A 21,276-nucleotide genomic window follows, 5' to 3' on the forward strand; every position below is an offset into this window, starting at 1 on the left:
TGTCATTATTACAAATATATGTAATAATCGGCTGATTAATCGGTATCTACTTTTTTTTGGTCCTCCAATAATCAGTAACGGCGTTAAAAAAATCATAATCGGTCGACCTCTAATCCAGTCAGTCATCCTTTATTTCTCAGCACCTTACTGTATCCATGCGTGCTCAGTCCTTCATAAACAATGTTTCAAACATCCAACATCTGTGATCTTTGACCAAAGCTGGTAATGTGACATTGGTACCCTCTATTCAAAACCATAAATTGTGATGGAGATGTTTGTTATTAAAGGTGTGTAAAAACAAATATTTTCATGTAAATAAATGAAACTGCGTAATACCTTTTGTTTGAGATGGCGGGGAAGGGTCCGGTCAGAGTGCATGCAAAAAATTAGGAAAATAATCATTACTACAGAAAGGAAAATGTGTGTGTTTATACAGTGCAAATGAAAGAGTCGGGAACAGGAGAACAAACATATAAAAATTGAAGAAATGTGTTCCCTTTTTATATAATCTATTCCCTTTGAAACCATGGGAAAACAATAACAGGCAAAAACTGAGAGTGAGTGTGCCATATGTACTGACCTGGCCTAAAGCAACAGGCTGAGGAACAGAGGTAGAGGAAGACCAACATGGTATTTCACATTGTCTGTGGGTTTGTCATGTCTGAATAATCATGAGGCAATGTAAGGTTTATTTGTAAGATTGAAAATTGTCACTCAAAACTAGTTCAACTGGTTACACAAAAAATGGACTAGTTCTTTGCTGACAAACACTTTGTGATGTAAACATCAGTAGTTACCAAGGAATGTTGTAGGAATGACTGATGAATGAAAAAATCATCAAAGCTTGTCAAAAGGTGTGATACACTTTCAGGGGTTATAATGCAGTTCTAGAACACCTGACTGTTGCTTGTTGCTGTTGAATGTCTTTGCATAGTCTTACCTATGATTGATTGACCTGGCTGACCATGTGTTCTCAGTCAACTTACTATGTAAAAGAAATACATTAAAGAAAAATGTATATTCTTGAATCCAACAGACAATGCCATGTCTAGTTACGCTTGCCAGATTCATGGCTCTCCACAGCGGTTGTGGGAGGAGACTATGTAACGTCTTATTTATGAGGCTTGCAATAATTTCTGACCTAAAAAGTAATGCCTTTAGTATGCTAGTGTTCAGGTCATGTTAGACTATAGTTGACCTTGTAAACAAGCATTGAGACATCAAAGTGTCTTCCCTCTGTTATTCTCTGAGCCTCATGGTCCACAGCACCCAGATACAGGATGAGGGGAGGAGGGAAAAGGTGTAGAGTCACTTCATTACAACATACACGATGCACCTATATCTTTTGTTAGAGATGGCGGGGCACATTTAAATTAGAAAGAAAATAGAGCAGGCGGGAAAAGGAAGGGAGACTGGGAAGGACTGACACATTTTAGGAACTGTGTTCTTTTCTGTCCTTTATGAAATTCCTTTGAAATCTAATGAAAACAATAACAAACAAAGAGGGGGTGTATACTCTGAGCATTACGGCATGGGATACATTATAATAACATGGTAAGAGTATGCTAACACATTCCAATATTACTTTCCCAGGTATCCTTTATTGAATTGTTGCTATTTCATTTTTGATCATGGTACCTGCAGTAACAATGTGTGAAACTCCTGGCCTGATGCATAGCTTATTGGGTGAAATAAATCAATACAGTTACATATCGGGATATTCTTTTTGATGATATATCATATTGTATAGTTTTGACAATATTTCAATATTATTTTTGCAGTAGTTAGCTGTACCTGCACCAAAACAGTATTTTTCCTTCATAGCTTGTTCCCTACATAGGGAGCCAATTTGTTTTCAGCACTTTTATATCCATAATTGATCAAAACTAATTTTCTCATGTCTCTTTCTTGTCCCTCTGCTGTAGACATAACGTGTGCAATGTTTGGAACATCAAATCGTATTACATATAGAATCGTAAGACTCGCAATGCATATCGTATCGGCACCTAACTATCATGATAATATTGTGAGGTCACTGGCAATTCCCAGCCCGAATAGCTTAGCTTGCCCCTACCTCATCCATAGGTTATCACAGCTTATAGCTTTGCGTTTCCCCAGAACACAAATCTGGAGGGATAATTTACAGATGAGCCAAATCCAATTACTCCATTTACTACTAGGCCATAAAATACCGGGCCTGTGGGCTCATGCATGTACTTCTGAGCCTCATTCATCAGCTTCTTTGTCTCAGTAATGCTTTGGTCCTTGCTATTTGGAATCCTTGGAATGTCCAACACAGACGTCACCCCATTGAAGTTGACATTTAAAATGGTTAAGGTAACGGTTAAGGTTACGGTTAGGTAAGGGTTATGGTGAAGGTTATGGTAAGGGTAAAGGTAAAGGTAAGGGTTAGGGTTTGGGGTAGGAAAGTCCCAAGAACCTGGATTGCACTAACCCTAATGCTTTGATCAATAGTTGCTCTCATCAAAGATTATTTCATTGAGTGTTCTTTAAATGGCCTTCTTGTCATTGAGCAATGCTCTTAAGCTCAATCCTATTCCATCACTATTTTCTTAAAAACGAGGACGCCTAGAATTGTGGTTACATTTTGCATAAATTCCCAGCACATTTTGGACCTAATCCAAGGAAAGGCCTGGAAGGCGAATCATGGTCATCCATCCCCATGCACATGAGCACTGGATAAGAAGTAGCCTATTAGTTACAGTGCCTTGCAAAAGTATTCGGCCCCCTTGAACTTTGTGACCTTTTGCCACATTTCAGGCTTCAAACATAAAGATATAAAACTGTATTTTTTTGTGAAGAATCAACAACAAGTGGGACACAATCATGAAGTGGAACGACATTTATTGGATATTTCAAACTTTTTTAACAAATCAAAAACTGGAAAATTGGGCGTGCAAAATTATTCAGCCCCCTTAAGTTAATACTTTGTAGTGCCACCTTTTGCTGCGATTACAGCTGTAAGTCGCTTGGGGTATGTCTCTATCAGTTTTGCACATCGAGAGACTGACATTTTTTCCCATTCCTCCTTGCAAAACAGCTCGAGCTCAGTGAGGTTGGATGGAGAGCATTTGTGAACAGCAGTTTTCAGTTCTTTCCACAGATTCTTGATTGGATTCAGGTCTGGACTTTGACTTGGCCATTCTAACACCTGGATATGTTTATTTTTGAACCATTCCATTGTAGATTTTGCTTTATGTTTTGGATCATTGTCTTGTTGGAAGACAAATCTCCGTCCCAGTCTCAGGTCTTTTGCAGACTCCATCAGGTTTTCTTCCAGAATGGTCCTGTATTTGGCTTCATCCATCTTCCCATCAATTTTAACCATCTTCCCTGTCCCTGCTGAAGAAAAGCAGGCCCAAACCATGATGCTGCCACCACCATGTTTGACAGTGGGGATGGTGTGTTCAGCTGTGTTGCTTTTACGCCAAACATAACGTTTTGCATTGTTGCCAAAAAGTTCAATTTTGGTTTCATCTGACCATAGCACCTTCTTCCACATGTTTGGTGTGTCTCCCAGGTGGCTTGTGGCAAACTTTAAACTACACTTATTGATATCTTTAAGAAATGGCTTTCTTCTTGCCACTCTTCCATAAAGGCCAGATTTGTGCAATATACGACTGATTGTTGTCCTATGGACAGAGTCTCCCACCTCAGCTGTAGATCTCTGCAGTTCATCCAGAGTGATCATGGGCCTATTGGCTGCATCTCTGATCAGTCTTCTCCTTGTATGAGCTGAAAGTTTAGAGGGACGGCCAGGTTTTGGTAGATTTGCAGTGGTCTGATACTCCTTCCATTTCAATATTATCGCTTGCACAGTGCTCCTTGGGATGTTTAAAGCTTGGGAAATCTTTTTGTATCCAAATCCGGCTTTAAACTTCTTCACAACAGTATCTCGGACCTGCCTGGTGTGTTCCTTGTTCTTCATGATGCTCTCTGCGCTTTTAACGGACCTCTGAGACTATCACAGTGCAGGTGCATTTATACGGAGACTTGATTACACACAGGTGGATTGTATTTATCATCATTAGTCATTTAGGTCAATATTGGATCATTCAGAGATCCTCACTGAACTTCTGGAGAGAGTTTGCTGCACTGAAAGTAAAGGGGCTGAATAATTTTGCACGCCCAATTTTTCAGTTTTTGATTTGTTAAAAAAGTTTGAAATATCCAATAAATGTCGTTCCACTTCATGATTGTGTCCCACTTGTTGTTGATTCTTCACAAAAAAATACAGTTTTATATCTTTATGTTTGAAGCCTGAAATGTGGCAAAAGGTCGCAAAGTTCAAGGGGGCCGAATACTTTCGCAAGGCACTGTACCTGAAGCAGGCTGTCAAAAATGAAGGCCACACAATGTCTAGAACCTTTGAGTGTTTGTTCGCCCCTTCTTTCCATGTCTAGTCCATGTCCTATTAAAAGGCCCATCTACAGTTGTTGTAACATCTCACCTTTATTCATTGACTGGAATGGAATATTTTTATGTTACAATTCAAATGGAGCTCATTCAGATGATTCACTGTTTTCCTCAGGGAGAAGGAGGGCTACTGAGAGCTAGTTTTGATTCGAGAATTTGTATCAGCGGAAATATGACAATAGAAAGCATCTTACGCCTTCAATCCATGACAGACAAAGAAGCGCACCTTGCATCTTTGCTGGGTCTTTTCCTCCAACTGAGCAGGCAGACGGTGTCTGGAGACATGCATGAGCTTGGGCTTGGGCCTGGGGAACACAAACACTTCAAACGGCCTCTTTCTTTATGGAGCCACAATGCTCTACGTCAGTGGCACCTTCATTTCCGTCCACTGCCTGGGTGTCTGTCTGCACATACTGTCAGACCCTGAGCCGCCCTCAAGATCTGCACCCATTGGCCCTGTTTCTTTCTGTCCAGGAGAGCCTTCACATATTTTTCCTGTGTGACTGCAAATTCTGAATGCAACCATAGATGTCCTTTTCTCAAAAGGGGCGTGACTCTGTGGCTTCTCGAAGTGTATGCAACGTTTGGCTTGGCTTTCTTTTATATTTTCATCTAAACGGCATTTTAAAATGTGTACATGATACTGCAAAGAATTTCCCCCAAGGGGACAATAAAGTCAGTAAAATAATGCTTGGAAGTCTGCTGCAAGCTAACAAATTGGTTGGCAGGAGTGAGAGAAGAGAGACCCAAAACTTGAGCGTGAGACTGTAGTAGAGGACACAGACCCTTTTAGAAGATTACTGACCTTCTATTAGACATTGGTTTATGTCACTAGTGGGATAGTAACATACCTGTTCTGTAGTTGAATGGGCTCATTTGGCTCAGTAACACAATGTTTGGTGTGCCAAGGCCACTCACTGAACTGCCATCCATCTTTTTAGTCACTTAGATGGTACTTGGCCAGCTGGCACCCTCGCCAAAGCCCGCCAATGATCATCCACTTCATTGCACATTACTGTCTGGTCACAGTCTTTTTGGAAACGTCTATCACTCAAGCCAGTATCATGTGGGCCACCCTCACTGCCCAGAACTGACTTGTCATCTCTTTAGGCTCCCTGTCCACACCATTTCTTTCCCAATCAATGGGACTGTACTGGTCAGCTGGTGCCCTTTGCTAAGCATTGCCCGCATGTTACTCTGAAACAACCCACTGGGCGCAGACGTCAGTTCAACATCTAGTTTTTATTGACATTCGGTTGAGTTGTCAACTAATGTGAATTCAACGTGAAATATACAAAACATGTCACCATGTAATTGGATTTAGGTTAAAAGTTGGGTGATTAAAAAAAAAAAACATATCTTACAGTGATTACTTTTTTCAAATCCAATCAGTTTTCCACGTTGATTCAAAGTCTTTACATTTTATCTTTTGGTTGAAATGAAGTGGAAACAACGTTAATTCAACCAGTGTTTGCCCAGTGGGATATCTCTTCCATTCACTCACTTTTTCTTTGTAAACTCCTCATTTGCAAGAAACTGATGAAGGCCCATAATAACTCCCATTCTGTCTGCTGAATCTGGGCCCCCACTATTATCTTTGCTAAATTTCACAACCTCCTATGCACGACAGCAGTGACAAAGATAACGATGTCCTCTAGACAGAAGAGCTTGAGCATCTCATTATGCAGACTGCTTTATTGGGCCACTAACCTTTCTTAGCAAGGAATGTGTCAAAGGTGTTTCTGAAAACCAGACAGGACCGCTCCTGCTTAGAAACCTATCCTACAATCTGGCATCGATATTCAAGCCTTCTATAGAGAAAGATTACCTAACTCAGAAGTTGTACTTCACTGAGAGAGTTTGGTTCACAAAATCTGTGTAGCAACATTTGTCATGTAAAGAGAAAATAGAGAATGTTCAATTGACCAAGGAAGTGGCCAAACAATTAACGGCCTGTTGTTGTAGAAGAGAGTATCTAAGATGGATCAAATAGGTTAGTACAGTATGTATCAATTTAATCAATAGTTATTCACCATTTGCCCAGTGACCCCTTGAACCCTGCCTTAGCTGACAATGTTTTCATGTTTTCACAGCTTTTAGCATACACTGTATAAATTAAAACACACCTCCCCAATGGCTTTGCTGGCCTCAATGGCTTTGCTGACTAAACTTAAAACAGGTGTAACCAATTAGACCAAACTAACAGAAACAAAAGGAAAGGGAATCGATGGCAGCTAGTAGGCCGGCGACGACGACCGCCGAGCGCCGCCCGAACAGCAAGAGGCACCATCTTCGGCAGGATTTGTGACATTAACTGCCTTGCTTGGGGGCAGAACAACAGATTTTTACTTTGTCAGCTAGGGGATTTGACCCAGCAACCTTTCTGTTACTGGCCCAATGCTCTAACCACTAGGCTTATTAGCTTAATGGTTACATGTTTGAGTTATTTTATAATGATGAGGAATTATTCAATTGTTATCCTCCTCTGTATGATGAAACTGGTCTGTAAGGACATCCCTTTGTTAAGATGGTAACACACCACCAGCTTTAAGGGGAACTATACTGAAGGAATCTCCACTCTTCATTGGTAGGTAATGGACATTGCAAACTCGTTTAGGCTAATTGGTTTTCGTGACTACTTACATCTAAGTCCTATGTTAGCCCTGTGTTGGCAACTTCCCAAGATAGTGAATCTGACCTACAAAAAAGTATGACTGTATTTGTAATTGAAGTAATGCAGTGCAGTCTATGAGAAGAGATCAGGGAAAAAGCTTGTGCATTATAAAACACCATGACATTTTTTTCACTTTGATCATTAGTGCCAAGGCAATGGGTTATGACGTAATAGACCTGATCCTGTTCCTTGTCAACACTCTCTCATTTGAGACGGGAAATGCAATGTCTTCCTCATGGTACTCTGTCAGGATCAAAGGTGTGCACTTGATTGTTTGCTGAACAACGTGATGTTAAGTGATATTTTCACAGAAGAAGGAAATTATGCAGACAACTGCAATAAAAGGAGGAGGGTGTGCATTTTTTATGAGTGCCTTTTGCGTCCTTTTGATATTTGAAGTATACATTTTATTTTTGGCATTTTTCTGGTGTTTTGTGGTGGAAAACTGAACAGTCATTTTAATTTAACCTCTTCAGATTGGAAAACATATTTTTTAATATGTGCTCTTTATGACAGAATGTTACATTTTTTTACCAAATGACACTTCTAAAAAGGTGCAGACTTGGTGAAACAACGTATTTGCGAGTTCACTGGAAGTTAATCTTATTGTGTAGATACTGTACAGTTAATCACCAGTGCCATGGGCTCTGGCACAACCTAGGCTAATGTCTGTTTGCATCAATTCAAATAGTATTACCTTATAAAGCAGTGAAAGAGGTCCAAGAATGCAGGACTATCATGCTAAAATATTTACTCAACTATGACAATATACAGCTGACCTTCCATTACCACCAATCTAATGACGTAGTTACTACAGAACAAAAGAAAGCTGGACACTAACACTAACTAAAATACTGAAGGCTAGTAAGAACATTATACACAACACTAACCCAGTGGCGTTGCTCAATTTGACACATTCTGATGTTTTATTGCTAATCTCACGCTGTTTTACACATTTTGCCATGAGACGGAGAGAAAATGTTGCTGTTACACATTTTGCCATGAGACGGAGAGAAAATGTTGCTGTTACACATTTTGCCATGAGACGGAGAGAAAATGTTGCTGTTACACGTTTTGCCATGAGACGGAGAGAAAATGTTGCTGTTACACATTTTGCCATGAGACGGAGAGAAAATGTTGCTGTTACACATTTTGCCATGAGACGGAGAGAAAATGTTGCTGTTACACATTTTGCCATGAGACGGAGAGAAAATGTTGCTGTTACACATTTTGCCATGAGACGGAGAGAAAATGTTGCTGTTACACATTTTGCCATGAGACGGAGAGAAAATGTTGCTGTTACACATTTTGCCATGAGACGGAGAGAAAATGTTGCTGTTACACATTTTGCCACGAGACGGAGAGAAAATGTTGCTGTTACACATTTTTCCATGGGGTAGAGAGAAATATGTAGTTGTATAGTTAATCTCATTCTATTCTACACGTTTTGCCACGAGACGGAGAGAAAATGTTGCTGTTACACATTTTTCCATGGGGTAGAGAGAAATATGTAGTTGTATAGTTAATCTCATTCTATTCTACACGTTTTGCCATGAGACTGAGAGAAAATGTTGCATTTTTAAGATAATTTCCTGCTATTCTACACATTTTTCCATGATGTGAGAGAATCTAATTTCACATAATTTGGAGAAAAAAATGTCCATACAACTGCATATGATGCTATCTGGGGAATGGGGGGGCCTCATTTTTTTGTAGCCCCCGCACCAGTGCACTGACCATTCCACTAACCCTTCACTCGTCCAATACACTTTTAAATTGCTCATAGTCTAACACTCAAAACCTTTCACACCTTATGATCCTTATAATCATTACTAAAGGCAGTATTCCTGTGCAGCAGCATGTGGCAGAATTTACATATGCATGCATCAACTGTGCAACTATGTGTCTAATATTCTTACCAACATCCACTTAGGAGATGACAAACAGCAGAACCACACCCAAATGGGCTTTCAGTGAGTCCTTGCATCCATAGATCCATCTAATGTGCTCCGTAACAACCAACGCAGAGTAATTGGCTCAGGTAAAAGAACATTGCATAGATAATCTGCCGATGAATTGTGCCATTTTCCTTCACGCTGAAAAAGTTCTGCTGGTGCGCGATGATTGACAGTGAACATGATTTGAACTGCTTGACACTGTGTACTTCACTGTGTTTTTTTTTGATGGTCTGGGGGTCAAAGTATCAAAGGAATATCAATGAAAATCGATCTACCTAAAAATAGTATTATTTATTAGGGAACATGTTGGTGCTCGTTTTAAAGGCCAACGTCTTGGCTGCATCCAAGGGTTTGAATCATGCTACCCAACGACATAATGGATTTTAGTCAATGGAGTAAGATAAAGGTTTCTCTCTGATAGATGTGTCTATTAATGTCATGGGTGTGTAGTGAATGAATAAAGCAGTTGTATCTGGGTCGATGTAGTTGTGCTACAGTAATCTGAGCTCATGCCAGCTCCATCACAGCGGTTATAGAAGGGGAACTGTAGCCTTCAGTGACCCTTACAAATGGCCATTCTTTCTGAGGGTTTAATAAGCAGCTTAGCAACCTTAGGACTTGTCTAAAAATGTGTAGAGGGACAAATGCTATTATCCTGTGACTGATATGTAGGTTATAAAGAATGGTGCACAGTTTCACTTTACATAATCTTATATTGTTTTTCTGTGTTCTCTTATAGACCTTAAGGGCTTACTAAACTTGGTGCCAGTCAGGTTATATGAATAAGGACAAAGGATTTGTTGGTCCACTCTTGTTCCTGGCACTTCGAGTTTGAGCTGGTGTGGACCAGAGAGGACCAGTAACTGACTGGTGTAAGCATGGTATAAGGACCAATCCCCTCAGGACTTACCCACTGTCACCTTCTCACTCCACTATCTTCTTTCCTTCCCTCACTTCTCCCTCCCCTATCCTTATCTCAGTTCCTTTCTGCCCATTTAGCTGGCACTGCCACTATGACCATTTATGTGGGCGGCCATGAGACAGCCATAGCTCTCCCTCCCAAAGTGCTGACATTCTGCTTTCCTTTCTCCGCAGGGCCTCTGGTCTCTGTGCCCTTAGTGCCACAGTGCCCCTAAACCCATTAAGGTGCCCGACCCGTGTGGAGGGGGAAGGGATTTGGGGAGCACTAAATGTGTTTAATCCCACAGTAATTAAACAGTAAGAAACAGAGGAGGGTCAGTTGAAAAATATGGGGGTTTATTGTAAATGTTCACCAGCATAACTTTCCCAGGCCCACCTCCTGCCATTTTTATAAATAGCCTCCTACTTATCTTGCTATAGTAGTCTGTGGTCGATGACATTCTTTCCCTCCATTCTGTACGTGTTGGTCACTGTTTCTAGGCTTGGTATCGGTGCAGTTAGTATAGAATACTTTATCAGTGCCTGGAAACAAAGACACTTTGCAGAGCCCCTTTAATTACATTTTTTTTTATATCAAAAGGAATGGTGTCAGTTTAATGTATGGGGTCAGTACTATAGTGTGCACTTACGCATGCAGGTTTCCATGGAGTTTTGTGGGGCTCGGTGTATACAAACCCATTAAAAAAAAAATACCCTGAATACTGAAAGCAGCAAAAAATATATATATTTTCTCAGATTGTTCTGGCAATTCTCACATACAGTGTATTCAGAAAGTATTCATGCCCCTTGACTTATTCCACATTTTGTTGTGTTACATCCTTAATTCAAAATGTATTAAATATATTTATTTCTCACCCATCTACACACAATATCCCATAGTGTCAAAGTGGAAGCATGTTTTTTGACATTTTAGAATTTAAAAATAAAATAAAATACAGAAATATCAAATTTACATAAGTATTCACACCCCTGAGTCAATACATGTTAGATTCACCTTTGGGAGCTGTGAGTCTGTGTAAGTCTCTAAGAGCTTTGCAGAAGTATACATACAAGTCAGAAGTTTACATACACCTTAGCCAAATACATTTAAACTCAGTTCACAACTCCTGACATTTAATCCTAATAAAAATTCCCTGTTTTAGCTCAGTTAGGATCACCACTTTATTTTAAGAATGTGAAATGTCAGAATAATAGTAGAGAGAATTATTTACTTTTGCTTTTATTTCTTTCATCGCATTCCCAGTGGGTCAGAAGTTTAAATACACTCAATTGGTATTTCGTAGCATTGCTTTTAAGTTGTTTAACTTGGGTCAAACGTTTTGGGTAGCCTTCCACAATCTTTTCACAGTAAGTTGGGTGAATTTTGGCCCATTCCTCCTGACAGAGCTGGTGTAGCTGAATCAGGTTTGTAGGCCTCCTTGCTTGCACGCGCTTTTTCAGTTCTGCCCCAAATTGTTCTATAGGATTGAGGTCAGAGCTTTGTGATGGCCACTCGAAATCCTTGACTTTGTTGTCCTTAAGCCATTTTGCCACAACTTTGGAAGTATGCTTGGGGTCATTGTCCATTTGGAAGACCCATTTGCGACCAAGCTTTAACTTCCTGACTGATGTCTTGAGATTTTGCTTCAATATATCCACATAATTTTCCTTTCTCATGACGCCATCTATTTTATGAAGTGCACCAGTCCCTCCTGCAGCAAAGCACACGCACAACATGGTGCTGTCACCCCCGTGCTTCACGGTTGGGAGGGTGTTCTTTGGCTTGCAAGCCTCCCCCCTTTTCCTCCAAACATAACAATGGTCATTAAGGCCAAACAGTTCTATTTTTGTTTCATCAGATTCCAAAAAGTACGATCTTTGTCCCCATGTGCAGTGGCTTTTTATGGCGGTTTTGGAGCAGTGGCTTCTTCCTTGCTGAATGGCCTTTCAGGTTATGTCGATATAGGACTTATTTTACTGTGGATATAGATACTTTCGTACCTGTTTCCTCCAGCATCTTCACAAGGTCCTTTGCTGTTGTCCTGGGAATTATTTGCACTTTTCGCACCAAAGTACGTTCATCTCTAGGAGACAGAACGCGTACCCTTCTTGAGCGGTATGATGTCTGTGTGGTCCCATGGTGTTTATTCTTGCGTACTATTGTTTGTAGAGATGAAAGTGGTACCTTCAGGCGTTTGGAAATTGCTCCAATTTTTTTTCTGAGGTCTTGGCTAATTTCTTTTGATTTCCCCATGATGTCAAGCAAAGAGGCACTGAGTTTGAAGGTAGGCCTTGAAATACATCCACAGGTACACCTCCAATTGACTCAAATGATGTCAATTAGCCTATCAGAAGCTTCAAAAGCCATGACATCATTTTCTGGAATTTTCCAAGCTATTTAAAGGCACAGTCAACTTAGGGTATGTAAACTTCTGACCCACTGGAATTGTGATACAGTGAATTATAAGTGAAATAATCTGTCTGTAAACAATTGTTAGAAAAATTACATGCACAACGTAGATATCCTAACCGACTTGCCAAAACTATAGTTTGTTAACAAGACATTTGTGGAGTAGTTGAAAAACGAGTTTAAATGACTCCAAACTAAGTGTATGTACATTTCCGACTTCAACTGTAAATTGTAAAATATTTGCACATTTTTATTTGTAAAAATTCTTCAAGCTCAGTAAAGTTGGTTGTTGATCATTGCTAGACAGTCATTTTCAAGTCTTACCATAGATGTATGTCTTGGTAAGCAACTCCAGTGTACACTGAGCATATCAAACATTAGGAATACCTTTCTAGAATTTAGTTACAACCCATCCACAGTGGCCCATGTTGACTGCAATGCTTCCCACAGTTATGTAAACTTGGCTGGATATCTTTTGGGTGGTGGCCCATTCTTGATACACACAGGAAACTGTTGAGCCTGAAAAACCCAGAAGCGTTGCAGTTCTTGACACAAACCAATGTGTCCTGGCACCTACTACCATACCCTTTTCAAATTAATTTAAATATGGTGTCTTTCCCATTCACCCTCTGAATGGCACACATATACAATCATCTCTCAATTGTAAAATTCCTTCTTGAACCTGTCTCCTCTCCTTCATCTACAATGATTAAAGTGGATTTAACAAGTGACTAGGTGTATTGATACACCATCCAAAGTGGAATTAATATGCTAAATGGGATATTCAATATCTGCTATTTTTTTTGACTGAGGGACCTTACAGATAATTGACATTACGTTCTTACTTAATCATCTTTGTGCCTTGAGGCGCATAAGGCATACACAAGAGAGCATCACTGCTTCCGGTTAGGGTTGGGCGGTTTCTGTTACGCCCTGATATGTTTCACCTGTCTCCACCCCCTCCAGGTGTCGCTTATTTTCCCCGGTGTATTTACCCCTGTGTTTCCTGCCTCTCTTTGCCTGTCCGTCTTGTATGTTCAAGTCAACCAGCGTGTTTTCCCCGTGCGCCTTCTTTTTCTATTCTCTTTTTGCTAGTCCTCCCGGTTTTGACCCTTGCCTGTTTCTGGACTCTGTACCTGTCTGCCTGACCATTCTGCCTGCCTTGACCTCAAGCCTGTCTGCCACTCTGTACCTCCTGGTCTCTGAACTGGTTTTGACCTTTTGCCTGTCCACGACCATTCTCTTGCCTTGATTATAATAAATATCAACGACTCAAGCCATCTGCCTCCCGTGTCTGCATCTGGGTCTCGCCTTGTGCCTTTATAGGTTTCTAGATTTTCATATCGTCATACTGGCCTTCTCTCATCCCGGGATTTCCGATATTATAGTTTTAGTACACAGGGGGGTGCTAAAAATGCAAAAAAAAAGCCAGCTGGACACGAGCTCCCGCTTTCTCCCATTGTGCTATTTACAAAACAAATACATGACTGGCTCAACTGTTCTGGGGAACTACATAAAGCTTCATAATGTAAAATAATGTTTCAGGTGAAATGAAGAACGCAATCTGCTTATATTGCACAAGTTGACTGTAGGAATTAACTTAAAAAGTAACTAAAATATTCAAATTTATTGAACATTTATATACAAAAATTGTTTGGACGGTATTGACGATATTGAAAAATTTCCAATTTCCAAATACCCCATGCATTATATATGGTATAACCGGGCCAAACCTTCTTGGCTGAGGTGCGTCCATGACCAGCTCGGAAGCCAGATTGCATAGTGGTTGAAGGTACGGTAGGATTCGAAATGGTCGGTGATCTGTTTGTTAACTTGGCTTTCAGAGTGTCTCCACCTTTGAAGAGGGAGATGACCGCGGCAGCTTTCCAATCTTTGGGGATCTCAGACGTTACGAAAGAGAGGTTGAACAGGCTAGTAATAGGGGTTGCAACAATTTTGGCGAATCATTTTAGAAAGAGAGGGTCCAAATGGTCTAGCCCAGCTGATTTGTAGGGATTCAGATTCTGCAGCTATTTCAGAACATCAGCTGTCTGGATTTGGGCGAAGGAGAAGCAAGGGGGGGGGGGGGGGATTGGGCAAGTTTCTGTGGGGGGTGTAGAGCTGTTGGCCGGGGTAGGGGTAGCCAGGTGGAAAGCATGGCCAGCCGTAGAGAAATGCTTATTGAAATTACCGTTTAACGTAGATTTATCGGCGGTGACAGTGTTTCCTAGCCTCAGTGCAGTGGACAGTTGGGAGGAGGTGCTCTTATTCTCCATGAACTTTACAGTGTCTCATTACTTTTTGGAATTAGTGCTACAGGATTCACATTTCTGTTTGAAAAAGCTAGCCTTAGCTTTCCGAACTGACTGTGTATATTGGTTCCTGACTTCCCTGAAAAGTTGCATATCGCATGGGCTATTCGATGCTAATGCAGTACGCCACAGGATGTTTTTGTGCTGGTCAAGGGCAGTCAAGTCTGGGATGAACTGAGCGCTATATCTGTTCTTAGTTCTAAATCTTTTGAATGGGGCATGCTTATTTAAGACGGTGAGGAAAGCACTTTTAAAGTGCAACCAGTCGTCTTCTGCTGACGGGATGAGGTCAATATCCTTCCAGGATACCCTGGCCAGGTCGATTAGAAAGGCCTGCTCGCTGAAGTGTCTAAGGGAGCGTTTGACATTGATGAGGGGTGGTCTTTGACCGCAGACTCATTACAGACGCAGACAATGAGGCAGTGATCGCTGAGATCCTTGTTGAAGACAGCAGAGGGCAAGTTGGTCAGGATGATATCTATGAGGGTACCCATGGTTTTGGATTTAGGGTTGTTCCTGGTAGGTTCCTTGACAATTTGTGTGAGATTGAGGGCATCTAGCTTAGATTGTAGGACGGCCAGGGTTTTAAGCATATCCCAGTTTAGGTCACCTAACCGTACGAACTCTGAAGATAGATGGGGGGCAATCAATTCACATATGGTGTCCAGGGCACAGCTGGGGGCTGAGGGGGGTCTATAACAAGCAGCAACGGTGAGAGATTCACTTCTGGAAAGGTGGATTTTTAAAAGTAGAATCTTGAATTGTTTGGGCACAGACCTGGGTAGTATGACAGAACTCTGCAGGTTATTGCTGCAGAACATTGCAACTCCGCCCTCTTTGGCAGTTCTATCCTTTCGGGAAAATGTTGTAGTTGGGGATGGTTATTCAGAATTTTTGGTGAACTTCCTAAGCCAGGATTCAGACACGGCTTGGACATCCAGGTTGGTGGAGTGTGTTAAAGTAGTGAATAAAACAAACTTAGGGAGGAGGCTTCTGATGTTAACATGCATTAAGCCAAGACTTTTACGGCTGCAGAAGTCAACAAATGAGAGCACTTTAGAAATAGATGTGGTTCTGGGGGCTACAGAGCCTGGGTTAACCTCTACATCACCAGAGGAACAGATGAGGATTAGGAGGAGGGTACTGCTAAAGGCTATAAGAACTGGTCGTCTAGTACGTCGGGGACAGAGAATAAAAGGAGCAGATTTCTGGGTGGGGTAGAATAGATTCAGGGCATAATGTACAGACAAGGGTAGGATGTGAGTACAGTGGAGGTAAACCTAGGCATTGAGTGACTATGAGAGCGGTTGTGTCTCTGGAGGCACCAGTTTTAAGCCAGATGAGGTCTCCGCATGTGTGGAGGGTGCGACAAAAGAGCTATCTTAGGCATTTAGGGTTGTGCTGGGGGCTCTATAGTGAAATAAACAATAATAACTAACCTAAACAGCTGTAGACAAGGCATATTGACATTAGGGAGAGGCATGAGTAGCCGAGTGATAATATGGTCCAATGAGCAGCAATAGGTGAGTCGGGGCCATTCAGAAGTCGCTACTACGCTAGGTGAGCTGGAGACATGGTGACTCAGAAATCTAGCGGGCCGTGGCCAGCAGATGGATCTTCGGCGACGTCGCAACAGAAAAGCCTGTTGAAACCACCTCGGACGGTATTGTAGCCCAAGAATTTGCTGGTGGACCTCTTCGGCTAGCTGGGAGATAGGCCTAGCTCGAGGCTAGCTCAAGGCTAACTGGTGCATCCTCTCACTGTCAACTGCGTTTATTTTCAGCAAAGTTAACATGTGTTCTAACATAAGATTCAACATCTGAGACATTAACTGAACAAGTTCCATAGACATGTGACTAACAGAAATTGAATAATGTGTTCCTGAACAAAGGGGGGTCAAAATCAAAAGTAATCATACGGGCAGAATGTTCTATATAAATTCATTCAGATGGTTATATAAATGCTGAAGGCTAAAAACAGCCAATATCTAGTTTCTACAATATATTTTATTTTTAAATGTAGTTTCATTTTATCTAGTTTTTACACCATCCATTAACACCAACCATTCACTATCAACAAAAAAGCGTTGTAAAATACAAAAAATTATGGGGTTAAACATTTATTTAAAAACTACAAAAAAATAAGAGTAGGCTGGCTACATTACGAGGTCAGGAACAAATCTTTCAAGAATGTGCTTAATGTGTCTCAGAAGGATTGGAGATGACCCGTTTGTGAGAGTTATGCGACCTAGGAATTGGAAAGCATCATATTCCGTGCACTTCCAGAACTTATTTGCGGTCTGTCGTTCCAGTCTATAGGCGTAGCCTTCATGCAACAATATTTTTTTTAAGCACAGAGGATAATTTCAGTTTCCATTGCTTGTCAGGGATGTCACCAGGACCTTAGATAAGTGAGTGCCACTGGGAGTTGGTGGACAATTTTATCCTCATAATGTAGACCTTCAATATGTCTATCCACTCTTTTCATTGGCCTATGCTTTTAGTTGCATTTAAGACATGGGTCGTTCGTTTTATTGATCTCAGTATGTCAATGTCAGAGTATCTTGTCATTGTGGTTATTTGTGTAGTATTAAAAAATATTATTGTAATGTCTCCAGTCATGTAAAATGATGTAGAATTGCAGGAAAGTATTTTATTTGGGCCTAGTTATTGTTCATTAGCAGAATACATTTGCATGCATTCTCTTAAATCTCTTAAAATAGCCTATACTCTTATTGTGCAATTTATAGCCTACTGCTACTGTTTGTCTGTCTGGACTGTCTGCCTGTCTTGGTGAGAATCTAAAGTTAATAAAATACAAAAATGGTCTTATTTATTATTATTTACCTGAAGGTCCTGGCCAGCCAGGGTAGGGCAGCTCTTTACAACATTCCAATGTTATAGTCTTGTGAAATCTCATATTTTTTATTTGAAAATGGGAACAATGGGAGAGATGGACACATTCTGATTTCAAAACAAAATGGACTCCATTCACATTAATATTGTCCAGTGGTGGTAGAAGTTGTCACGCCCTGACCTGAGATATCTCTGTTTTCTTTATATTTTGGTTAGGTCAGGGTGTGACTAGGGTGGGTACGCTAGTTTTTTTATTGTCTAGTGTTTTTTGTATTGTCTAGGGTTTTTGTAGGTCTAGCTGATTTGTATGTCTATGGTGGCCTAATATGGTTCCCAATCAGAGGCAGCTGTTTATCGTTGTCTCTGATTGGGGATCATATTTAGGTAGACATTTTCCCTTTGTTGTTTGTGGGATCTTGTTCTATGTTTAGTTGCCTGTCTGCACTATTCGTATAGCTTCACGTTTCGTTTTGTTATTTTGTTGGTTTATTCGGTGTTCATTCTTTAAATAAAAAATAATGTACGCATACACGCTGCGCCTTGGTCCTATCTTTATGACGTGACAAAAGTCAAAATCCAATTGTCATACTTGAGTAAAAGTAAAAAAAGAAATAAAAAAGCGTAATAGAAAATGACTCAAGTAAAAGTGAAAGTCACCCAGTAAAATACTACTTGAGTAAAAGTCTAAAAGTATTTGCTTTTAAATTTACTTAAGGTTCAAAAGTAAATGAAATTGCTAAAATATACTTAAGTATAAAAACTAAAAGTAAAATGTATTACATTAAGAAAACCAGACTGGGGCACGCTCCAACACTCAGACATTCAGAAGCATGTCCAGGGATGTTCTCTTGTATGTTAATTACACCATTTTCCTGTCCTGCTAAGCATTCAAAATGTAACAAGTACTTTTGGACACCAGGGAAAATGTATGTAGTAAAAAGTACATAATTTTCTTTAGGAATGTAGTGTAAGTAAAAGTAGTCAAAAATATAATATTAAAGTACAGATACCCCCAAAAAACTACTTAAGTAGTACTTACAAGTATTTTTACTTAAGTACTTTACACCATTGATATTGTCATGTCATAAGGTATCGAAGTAGTTTTAAAAGATGCCCTTGCCTTAAAGTTGAACCTCGGGTAGATCTTTAGTATACCAAAGCTGATTAAATCGGAGTCATGTGAATAATGATAAGGATGATAATGGTACAGCCTAACCCTTTAATCATAGGCCATTGTTACTTTGTGTCTCTAAAATCACAATGTTTACATTTCTGTAGTCATCTTTTTTAATTGAAACGTTGAAGTGTCTACCCTTTACCAGATACATTTTTTTTTTGCATGGAATGTTCTATTTTCATAACTGATCAAAATTATAGATAATATTCTGGCCATATGAACACATTTATTTTAGGCCATAAAAAGAACAGCTATGCATGATTCAATGAAAAGCCATAAATTAATTTAAAAAACTCAGGCAAAAGGCTATGAAGCTGGCTTCACAGTTTCCCAGCCAAATAGCCCGCCTACAAGGAAAATCGACATATCTCAACAACGTTGAGTGTGCAAGAGTGTCTGTGAGCTGTGTTGTACCTTCCACAAAGTGTTTCTCTTCAAAAAGACATGTAAGCAGTCAGGCCACACCCCATGTTCTTTTCAAACGTCGTTCTCCATATCTCTTTTGGGAAACCTGACCTTCTCTTGCCGTCTAGTGTCCAGCGTAGAGCAATCGTAGGGTGTTGATCTGATGGTAATTTGCATACATGTCCCAGCCATCCTTCGGAGTGCTTTATTTTGAAATGTTTTCAGTTTGTGTGCTATTGCTGCAAGGATTTTTTGAAGATGTGGATTTTGAGTGATTGGCAGATGTTCTTGGCTGTCCGTACTGGTCTTAACATGGCAAAGGCCTGGTTCCCTTTAGTGAACCTGGTGTTCACATCGCTCATGGAATCGCCAACCTTGGTCATCTTGCTCCCAAGATAAATATACTTATTCACCCCTTCCAAAGCAGTGTTGTTGATGTTGATTCTTGTGTTGATTTTTGTGTTAATCCTGATGGATTTTGTCTTTTGAATGTTGATGTCGAGGCCTGCCATTTGTGAGATATTTACTATCTTTGGAGTTTTTCCCAGCATGTCCTGATGTCGACTTGCAAGAAGAGTTAGATTGCCTGCGTAGGCCAGGGCACGGTTGCATAAAACACTAAGTTCATTTTCCTTTCAAGTTTCCAGATCTTTAAGTCATTTGCACAAAACATTTTAAGTGGAATTTCCCCCTTAAATGAAGTGAAAAAGTTAAGGGTGCCCCTGAGGTCCCTTAACAACTGCTTCATTCAGTTTGGATATCAACATACTGCAAACAGCATTTGTGGAGGTTAATGTTGCTTTCATCTGCTCTGGTTACAAAAGGAAAACATCAACCAGCTAACGTAAACTCACTCACTTTTGTCCATCGCCTTGGTCCGTACAATTTACCTTATTTTAGCACCCCAAAAGCGTAATACTTCCAGATCAACTGTAATGTCAATACCATTGTAAAGCACAATTTCTCCCCTTTCCAACAGAATCAGTTACATGAGCTCCACTCTGCCCGTTTCTGCATGATTCAAGAAGGCAATGAGCTTCGTTGGGTCTTTTTAAAAATGGTGGGTGGGGAAGCGAAACTAATGCGTGATAGTGAGAAAGAGAGATGTCATGTGGGAAAACTGCTTTTTTTTCACTCGATCTGTCCAACTTATCACCTTATTGCCTCTAAAATGTAAATAAAGCACTATAATGAGTTTATATAATGTGTCTTTACATACCTATTTGAAGGTTTGTGTTGAATTTGAATCGGGTTTTTAGGACGGTGCTAAAGTGATCTTCAGAAGTAAACACTGTATACTGGCCCTTCTTTGGACACTGTATTAACTAGCCTCCAGACGAGCTTCAATGCCATGCGACTCTCCTTCCGTGGCCTCCAACTGCTCTTAAACACAAATAAAACTAAATGCATGCTATTCAACCGATCATTGCCCGCACCTGCCCACCCATCCAGCATCACTACTCTGGACGGCTCTGACTTAGAATACGTGGATAACTACAAATACCTAGGCGTCTGGCTAGACTGTAAACTCTCCTTCCAGACTCACATTAAGCATCTCCAATCAAAAATTAAATCTAGCATCCTTCACTCATGCTGCTAAACATACCCTCGTAAAACTGACCATCCTTGACTTCGGCGATGTCATCTATAAAATAGCCTCCAACACTCTACTCAGCAAACTGGATGTAGTCTATCACAGTACCATCCGTTTTGTCACCAAAGCCCAATATACTACCCACCACTGCGACCTGTACGCTCTCGTTGGCTGGCCCTCGCTTCATACTCGTCGCCAAACCCACTGGCTACAGGTTATCTACAAGTCTCTGCTAGGTAAAGCCCCGCCCTATCTCAGCTCGCTGGTCACCATAGCAGCACCCACCCGTAGCACGCGCTCCAGCAGGTATATCTCACTGGTCACCCCCAAAGCCAATTCCTCCTTTGGTCACCTTTCCTTCCAGTTCTCTGCTGACTGGAACGAACTGCAAAAATCACTGAAGCTGGAGATTCCCATCTCCTTCACTAGCTTTAAGAACCAGCTGTCAGAGCAGCTCACTGATCACTGCACCTGTTCATAGCCCATCTGTATACAGCCCATCTATCTACCTCATTCCCATACTGTATTTATTTATTTTGCTTCTTTTGCACCAC

General features: G+C 40.6%; 1 protein-coding gene across 3 annotated transcripts in view; it reads left to right on the forward strand.

Moving 5' to 3' along the window:
• The window catches only part of LOC139371197 (polyhomeotic-like protein 2), a 93,236-nt gene that overhangs the window by 1,549 nt on the left and 70,411 nt on the right, over nucleotides 1-21,276 (forward strand). The gene's annotated exons all lie outside the window — the stretch shown is intronic.

Source organism: Oncorhynchus clarkii, chromosome 17 (assembly GCF_045791955.1).
Source record: "Oncorhynchus clarkii lewisi isolate Uvic-CL-2024 chromosome 17, UVic_Ocla_1.0, whole genome shotgun sequence".
Classification (NCBI taxonomy): domain Eukaryota; kingdom Metazoa; phylum Chordata; class Actinopteri; order Salmoniformes; family Salmonidae; genus Oncorhynchus; species Oncorhynchus clarkii.